Consider the following 9,530-nt stretch of genomic DNA (forward strand, 5'->3'; position numbering starts at 1 on the left):
ACCAGATTGAACTTCATGATCTGTTTGCAGATTTAAAGGCTTGTGAATTTGAGCTGCAGACCAGAGAAGGAGAACCATCTACCCCTGCAGCCACAACTGCTCTAGCTGCTGTCAGAACAGAACCAATCAGTTCAGTCAAGAAATCTGCAGATCAGTTGAGCAGTGATGCTATGTCATTGTTCATCAAAAAATTTGGAAGGTTCGTGAGAAAGAATCAATGAAACTTCCAGAAGCCATACCAAAGGAACAGTTCCAAAGATGAATCAAATGTCTGCTACAACTGTGGCAAATCAGGTCACTTTATGGCTGATTGTCCTAAACCCAAGAAGGACAGTCAAGGCTCAACTTATAGAAGAAAGAAATCATATGAGCACAAAAGAAGACCCAAAGAAGATAAGAAGTCCTTCAAAAAGAAACATGAGGTACTCTTAGCTGAAGAAAACAAATCTAAATGGGCAGAAACTGACAGTGAGGAGTCAGAACCAGAAAGCTCATGCAGCTCTAGTGATGATGAGGAAGTCAAGTGCTTAATGGCTAATGATGCAGAAGAAGAATCATCTAGCCAACATGTATTTGATTTCAGCTCAACTGATTTCACACGAGAAGAACTCATTCTAACACTACATGATATGGTAAATGAGTATCAAAAGTTTGCATCATCATTTGAAAAAATCAAAGCAAAGCAAACTGATCCCACAGACAATAAAACCAAAACTGATGAATCAGTTGATGGGTTGAGTCTAAAAAGGGAAATTGCTGAGTTAAAAGCAGAAAGAAACAAAAATCAGTCATTAAACCAGAAGTTGATTCTTGAAAACTCAAAACAGACTGAGCTCATTCAGTCTTGGAACAAGTCATCTACTGCACTGAATGAGATGCAGAATTCACAAAAATCAGTTTCTGATAAAACTGGTTTAGGGTTCAACACTCAAGAAGAAATATATCCAAATAATACTCAACCAAAGCCAAAAATAGACAAATGGAAATACATTCATTTTGTCAAAACAGCAGTGATACAAGAACAAATTGAGCCCAGTAAACTGATTGAGCAACCTACTGAGAATATGAACAAGGCTAGAAGATATGAGATTGGTTATAGTCAAAAAATTTCAACTGATTCACAAAGTCAGTCAACAAAGAGGTCTCACAAGAACTATTCGAATAGCTATTACTATAACTACAAGCCAGTTCAAAAGAGATATAGACTGAACAATCAATTGAATAAAGCTAAAACAAATATTGTATCATCTGTACACTACACACCAAGCACACAAAAGCCGAGAAAAATCATTTGGAGTACAGTTACTGGAAAGTCTGTTAGACTAATCCAAGTGTGGATTCTTAAGAGACTAATCAGTTCAGGACCCAAATAGATATGGGTACCAAGTTATATTATATGTGTGATTGCAGGTAACAGGTACAAACAAGAACTCAATATGGTATTTGGACAGTGGATGCTCGCGACATATGACAGGAGATGCAAGTGCGTTATCCCAACTGATCAAATACACTGGTCCAAACATCAGTTTCGGGGACAATTCCAAAGGTAGAACTGTAAACTTCAACTGATGAAATCATACTAACTGGCAAACGTTGTGGAAACACATATAAAGTAAGTTCGAATGATCAAACTTATGCACCAGTTTGTTTTATTACTTCCAAATCATCTAAAAACTGGTTGTGGCATAAGAGACTAAATCATTTAAACTTTAAATTCATTGCTTATCTGAGTAAACATGAACTTGTAACTGGTTTGCCCAAAATAGACTTTTCAAAAGAAAAACTTTGCTCAGCATGTCAGTATGGTAAACAAGTACGATCCTCTTTTAAAAACAAGGGATGTAAATCTTCATCCCGATGCTTAGAACTGTTGCACATGGATCTCTTTGGTCCTATACCAGTCATGAGCTTAGGAGGAATGAAATACACCTTGGTAGTAGTAGATGATTTTTCAAGATTTACTTGGGTTATTTTTCTCAAATCTAAAGACCATATTGCTTCGCAACTAATAAAGCTCTTCAAAAGACTTTTAAATGAAAAATCAGTTGGAATTGATCGAATCAAATCTGATCGAGGAACTGAATTCATCAATCAAACTCTTTCAAATTTCCTAGAAAATGCTGGAATTAAGCATGAACTCTCAGCAGCCAGAACTCCTCAGCAAAATGGTGTAGCTGAGAGAAGAAATCGGACTCTTAAAGAAGCTGCCAGAACAATGCTTGCTGATTCTGATATTTCTCAAAGATTTTTGGCAGAGGCAGTAAACACTGCGTGTTATACTCAGAACAGATCAATGATTATAAGAATCATATGAAAACACCATATGAGATCTGGCATGGAAGAAAAAGTATAATTACTTATTTCAAAATATTCGGCTGCAGATGTTTTATTCTTGATAATGGTAAAAATTATTTAAAAGCGTTTGATGCTAAATCTGCAGAATGAATATTTCTTAGATACTCATCATTTAGTATAGCCTATAGAGTCTNTGAGACTGAAAACTGTGTTCAGTTACCAACTGAAGAAATTGCTGATACAACAAATACTAAGTACAGATGGAGAAAATCACATCCACCTGAACTGGTAATAGGAAATCCATCTGATCCAGTCAGAACTCGCAATCAAATTCTAAATTTATTTATCTATTCAGCTTTTGTTCACAACTAGAACCGAAGAAAACTGATGAATCTTTTGCTGATCTTAATTGGGTAAATGCAATGCAAGAAGAGCTAAATCAGTTCACTTATAACAATGTCTGGAACTTAGTTTGATGCTAAATTTGCAAAATGAATATTTCTTGGATACTCATCAGTTAGTATAGCCTATAGAGTCTTCAACAAGAAAACCCTAAATGTTGAAGAATCTGCTCATGTTGATTTCGATGAAACTGAACTAACTAATAAGACAACTGATCAAGTTGAGCTAGTTGATCGATTTACAGATATCAGTTTGGAAGAAGATGACAAAAATGAAAGTCATGGCTATCAAAACATACTTCAAAATACCTGAACCAGAAGTACTGGACCAAGCAGATGTGCAGGAAGTCGTTGCTGATGATCAGTTGACATAGCATAATGATGACATTCAAATACCAGTTGACGAATCACCAACTGAGACTGAAAACTGTGTTCAGTTACCAACTGAAGAAATTGCTGATACAACAAATACTAAGTACAGATGGAGAAAATCACATCCACCTGAACTGGTAATAGGAAATCCATCTGATCCAGTCAGAACTCGCAATCAAATTCTAAATTTATTTATCTATTCAGCTTTTGTTCACAACTAGAACCGAAGAAAACTGATGAAGCTCTTGCTGATCCTAATTGGGTAAATGCAATGCAAGAAGAGCTAAATCAGTTCACTTAGAACAATGTCTGGAACTTAGTTCCAAGACCAATTTCAAAAACCATTATAGGTACAAAATGGGTATACAGAAATAAACTGAACGAGGATGGTTCAGTTGTACGCAACAAAGCAAGATTAGTGGCACAAGGATATAGGCAAGAAGAAGGAATTGACTATAATGAGACGTATGTTCCAGTTGCAAGACTGGAAGCAATCAGAATTTTTCTTGCTTATGCATCACACAAGAAACTCAAGGTATAGCAGATGGATGTAAAGAGTGCATTCCTGAACGGTCAACTACAAGAGGAAGTATATGTTGAATAACCCCCAGGTTTTGTAAATCACAACTTTCTTGATCATGTATATCATTTGAACAAAGCCTTATATGGCCTTAAACAAGCTCCCAGAGCTTGGTACGAAACTCTTTCAAAATTTCTAACTGATCATGATTTTTCTGTTGAATCAGTTGATAAGACCTTGTTCAAATTCGCTAAGAATGATCACATTTTATCAGTTCAAATTTATGTTGATGATATCATATTTGGGTCAACTAACCCCAAATTATGCGAAAAGTTTGCTAAGCTAATGTAGGATAAGTTTGAAATGAGCATGATGAGTGAACTGACATTCTTTTTTGGACTGCAAGTGAAGCAACTGGAGACTGGTATATTCATCAGTCAGACTAAATATACAAAGGAGCTGCTGAAGAAATTTGGCATGGAATCATGTTCAACTGCAAATACTCCCATGAGCTCATCAGTAAAATTGGATGCTGATCAAGGGGGAATATCAGTTGAGGCGACATTGTATCGAGGTTTAATAGGTTCATTGTTGTACCTAACTGCCAGTCGTCCTGATATTGTATTTGCTGTCTGTATGTGTGCTAGATTTCAAGCAAATCCTAAGCAATCACATTTCTCAGCTGCTAAAAGAATTTTGAAATATCTTAAGGGTACACAAAATGTTGGGTTATGGTATTCTAAAGACTCTACTTTCAATTTAGTTGGATATTCAGATGCAGATTATGCAGGATGTAAGCTTGATCGCAAAAGTACAAGTGGATCTTGTCAGTTTCTAGGAGACAGACTGATCTCTTGGTTCAGCAAAAAGCAGACATCCATAGCTACCTCAACAACTGAAGCAGAATACCTTGCTGCTGGTAGTTGTTGTGCACAACTGATCTGGATCCAGCAACAACTGAAAGATTATGGAGTAATTACAAATGAATCGCCCATATTTTGTGACAATACGAGCACAATTGCCATCACCTATAATCCAGTTCTTCACTCAAGGACCAAGCATATAGATGTCAGGCACCACTTCATTAGAGATCATGCTTTGAAAAAGGACATCAGACTGGAGTATATTTCAACTGAGCAACAAGCAGCTGACATCTTCACCAAACCATTACCCGAGACTAAGTTTTCTTACTTTCGCAATATTCTTGGTTTAATTGACTTGTATTAAAATTATTATTGATGTTGTTTTACTAATAAAATTATTTGCAGAAAATAAGAACATAACAAAAAATTGGAAATGATACTTTATTAAAAATAAAATCGATTCCATCTTACAGAAAACAACTTAGAACCAACTGAATCTTGCCATTCTGTAATCAAATTATTCAACTCATAAATTCGGATTCTAGAAAATGATTCAGTTGTAGAAATCTTCTCAATTACATGTCATTCCTTCCATAGCATTGCATGTAACAGAACATTGTCATCAACCAGGTCTGTAACATGCCGCCTTCAAAACGATCAATGTATTTTCTTGTTGTTGCTGCTTGATCACGAGAAGGAGCAGCACCACTGCTACTTATCCTCTGCAAATCATGAGTTTTGAACCATGTTGACATCACTTTCGTCAAGACATATTCCTCCATCGTTTTTTTCAACTATTCTAAATAAGGACTTAATTGTTCAGTAACTTGAATATGCGTACTGCTGCATGCATCAGAATTACTTGAATCCGACATATTGAACTGTTATTATCTCACATTTTATCTTTATTGTCCTTTTTATAGACAGATGACATTAAATGTTGAAAAAGCTAAAGAGTCTCGAGTCAACCGAAGCGTTTTTCTCATTTACCCAGGCTTCTTATTTATCAGTTGTTCATTATCAACTGATATCAGTTTGTCATTTATTACTTAATACTTAACTGATTTCAGTTCATAGTCAACTGATATAAGTTAGTCTTTCATCAGTTCATCTGTTTAAAGTTCGCAATTCATATATATAACAACTGATGAAGTTTATCATTTGTAGGAAAGAAAAAAACAAAGTTAAGCTCATATAAATACTTCATTCAACCATAAACGTTTGCACGGATTACATCATCATATTTTTCCTCTACAACAATTATCCACATTTTCAACCAAGCGGATAAAGGTGCGGTAGATTTCTTGACAAAGCTCTGAGAAACAGCTACGCGCTTAAGGATTTTCAGTTCCTTTCGAAGCATTAGCTGATAGATATGACCATCCTTGAAGACGTCCACCCATACAGCTATGTTCAAGTGCTCCAGCAATTTTTTCAACTCTGCCACCAGTTCAGGAGTGGTAGCCTCCCCAATATTATACAGGAACTCAAGATTCTGTAATTTTTCCCAGTAGTGAAGACTCTTATAGAAAACTTCATCTTCTATAACAGCCTTCCTGGTCTCCAGAGCAAACGGCGAAGCACTCGAGCTACTCGTATCTGTCATTCTTTTTGTCTTGAATATTTTCACCAATATGACTGAAACTAACCATGTTACTTCTATTTATAGCCGAAAATCATGGAAGTTGAAGGGCCGTCAACGTTTCAGCAAACGATAATCTTTCTGCCCCTTAAATTTATTTTATATCGTCACTTTAATTATTCTATGCACCGATTAAGGGGGAATATCAGTTTTTGAAAATGTTAAGTGAGAGGACAATTGTTTGTGAATTCTCAACTGAAATGAATCAGTTTCCCAACTGATTGTTCAGCTGGATATTTTACAAATCTTCTCACATAAGTTAACAAATTAAAAAAAAAAAACTTATTATATTCCAAATCAACTGACGTGACTGCAGTTTCATAACGTGGCCTATTTTAAACCGCTTACTTTTTGCACACACGCTTACAGCACACGTACACATATTTTTATTCAAATTTTTTGGACTGACACGTGTCCCGAATTTGGACAGTCACGAACAAATGTACTATGCCCGCTTCAATTCAGTTTTCTTTCTTACGCATACAATCAGTTCCTAAGAGCATACTAATTCCAAAGCTTATCTTTTACGAATTTCAGATCATTTTATCTTTAGAAATGGCGAATCAAATCCCAGCTCACGTGTTGAACGTTATGGCCATTGATTTTGACTCAGTTTTATCAGTTCACAAAGCTGATGTTAAGAACGTCTTTCTGAAGATTGAATCTGCTGGTCTCAGGATGTTTTTGGGACAATCTTCGCAGGAGATATACCCCAAGGAAGTAAATGAATTCTATCTGAAGGGGTTTGTCACTACTGATGGAAGTATCTCTGTAACTGTCAATGATCAGCTGTTGATATTATCTGAAGAGACCTTCGGAGAAATTTTCTCTTTGCCAACTGATGGGTACGCCCGCCCCCCTGACATCAAAACATCTGACATTGAGGAAATGCAATCTTTGCCGTCTGCTGATGGACGGAAAATTAAAGTTTCCGATCCTAAGACGGAACTGAAGCATGAGGTTCAGTTATTAGCCGACATTGTGGCGAAGGGCATATTGGCTAAGGACGGCTCTTATGCTGCCCTTACTCTTGAGAAATTCCAAGCGATGACCATCATCATGGGAGAAAAAAAAGCTAACTGGAGGCACATTATTTTCAATATTCTAAGGAATATGCTTCAATCTACCAAGCAATCAAGAGGCTTTGCCATTCCAATCAGTTATCTTCTGAAACTAAAGGGATTGGTAGCTGACAATGCTGGAAAATCATCAAACTTCAAGGTCTTCACTGCCAAGAACATCTTGCCACCAAAGACCAAACTGGACATTTCTCCCAAACAGTTTTTGAAAACCAAACAGGAGGTTGGGACGCAACCACCTGCTCCAAAACCAGTCAAGAAGACCAAAACTTTGGCCCAACTGAAGACTGCAAAACGAAAACTGATTATCAGTGAATCAGATTCGGAGAAAACTCCTTCTCCTAAGCTTGTCAAGAGACCGAGGACGCAAAGAACTAAACCAATAACAGCGATGAAATTCATTCTAACTGAGAGTTTGACTCAATCAGCTGCCCAACATCCTATTCAGGCTATACATTTGCAGGTTGTTCCACCTGATGATTCAGTTACTGAAGAAAAGGCACCCGCTAAAGTAAGAGCTCCCTTGACTCATGTAAATCGCCCTACTATTTTGCCTCCGGCCAGATCTAAAGGCATTATATTGAGGGAACCAGTGGACACCACTCACTCTGGTTTGGATATTCCTCACATTCTCACTACTAAAAAAGGAAAAGGCAAGCTAGTTGAAGAGCCAAGGCCATCTAATGCCATCCAAACTCACATTGACCTGGTTTGGGAACAGGTCAATGCATTTGCCACATCGAAACTAAAATCTTTTGATAGTTGGAAAAAGTTTAGGACTGAGATTTTTGCCAAAGAGCTGAAGCGCAAATCCCAACTGAAAAAGTTTATTAAACTTGAAGCGATTGTGTTGAAAATAGTCAAAGCTGCTACTATTGCGCAGGCATTGGAGAGGCAAAAATATTTCTTTGATCAAATTCGAGCCAAAAAGCTGACTAGAATGGTTGAAAAGCTGAAATCCAACTACAATCCCGTAGGTCCAACTGCATATTATGATAGAGCTGTGTTCACTCAACTGGACACAGATCTTAGTGGCCTACAAATGGAAATCAAATTTTGGGAACAGGATCAGGAATTGGTTCTCCCTGAAAAATCCTCCAGTTCGAAAACAAAAGAAGATACTTTCTCCTCCTAGCAGAAAGAGCCATCTCCACAACTGGTTGCTGAAAAACCTGTTCAGGATGTGCCACAATCATCTGTTGTAGAACATCAGATGTACTTTGAAGCCGAGTTGACTTTTGCCAACATTGATGAAATTATTCAAGCAGTGGCGAAAGAATCTCTTATGAGTGAACCCATTTCTGAAGAAGTTGATCACTCAACTGATCAAATCTCTCAAGAGGTTCCTATCCCAACAGAAGTACCAGTTCAGTCTGTTGTTTCTGAAATAGAGGATCAAACAGTGGTGGCTAGCCCATCACCAAATAACAGATTGCTGAAAATATGGAGGCTGTGTTGATTACTTCTGAAAAACTACCAACTGATGAGCCAGCTCAAGTCTCAGCTGATTTTCAAGAAGATGCATCAGCTCATGATCAATCAACTGAAGATCCTGCAGTCTCTCCTATTCAGCAGGAAAGTATCTTTGCTGATCATCATCAATCTTCACCTCCTACAGTCCAAATGGCAGTAACTGAAACAGATGTTCCAGCACAGACTGTTTCTGAAACGATGATATCTGATAAGACCATGGTGGTCTTTGATCAAGTCTCAACGGAACCAGGAACGTCTTGTCAGTCTCCGCCTCATTTTTCTACAGATCTTGATAAAGTTCTTGAAGAAATTAAGGAAATTCAGCAGAATATGAATGAAATGATCAATCATGTATACAAGATTCAGCATACTCAATTAGAGCATTCTCTGAAACTGGAACATTCTGAAAAATTCAACTATCAGAAACTGACGACAATTCAAGATGCTTTAACATCTCTCTCTCGAACAGTGGATGATATTCAGAAGAACAGAGGTTTGGTTAAGAGTCTCTCAGTGACTCAAGACTCTATCAGCAAAAGACTTGATGCTGTGGAGACACTCGTATCAAGAAAGATAGATGTACTTCAAATCGCTTTAACCTCTGCTGTTGAAAACGTATCCAACTCTGTCAACTTTCTATCAACAGATGTTCGAAAATTATCCTTGAAGATGGAGTTATTTGACAAAAAGAGGGAAGAAATCAAAGAGATTCTAGAACAACAGAAGAAATCTTCTCGTTGAAGAAAAATCTCTACAAGTCTATCTCGTATTCGTGTGGATTATTATTCAGCTTTCAGATGATCAAGATCAACCTCTTATTTTATCTACAATGCGTTCAGACGATCAATTATTATTTACTTAGTTTTGTCAAACACCATAAAGGGG

At 37.1% G+C, this 9,530-nt stretch overlaps 1 pseudogene; it reads right to left on the reverse strand.

Moving 5' to 3' along the window:
* Window positions 1–9,530, reverse strand: part of LOC140959337 (probable serine/threonine-protein kinase PBL7) — a 46,394-nt pseudogene that overhangs the window by 35,802 nt on the left and 1,062 nt on the right.

The sequence above is a fragment of the Primulina huaijiensis genome, chromosome 15, assembly GCF_012295235.1.
Source record: "Primulina huaijiensis isolate GDHJ02 chromosome 15, ASM1229523v2, whole genome shotgun sequence".
Lineage (NCBI taxonomy): Eukaryota > Viridiplantae > Streptophyta > Magnoliopsida > Lamiales > Gesneriaceae > Primulina > Primulina huaijiensis.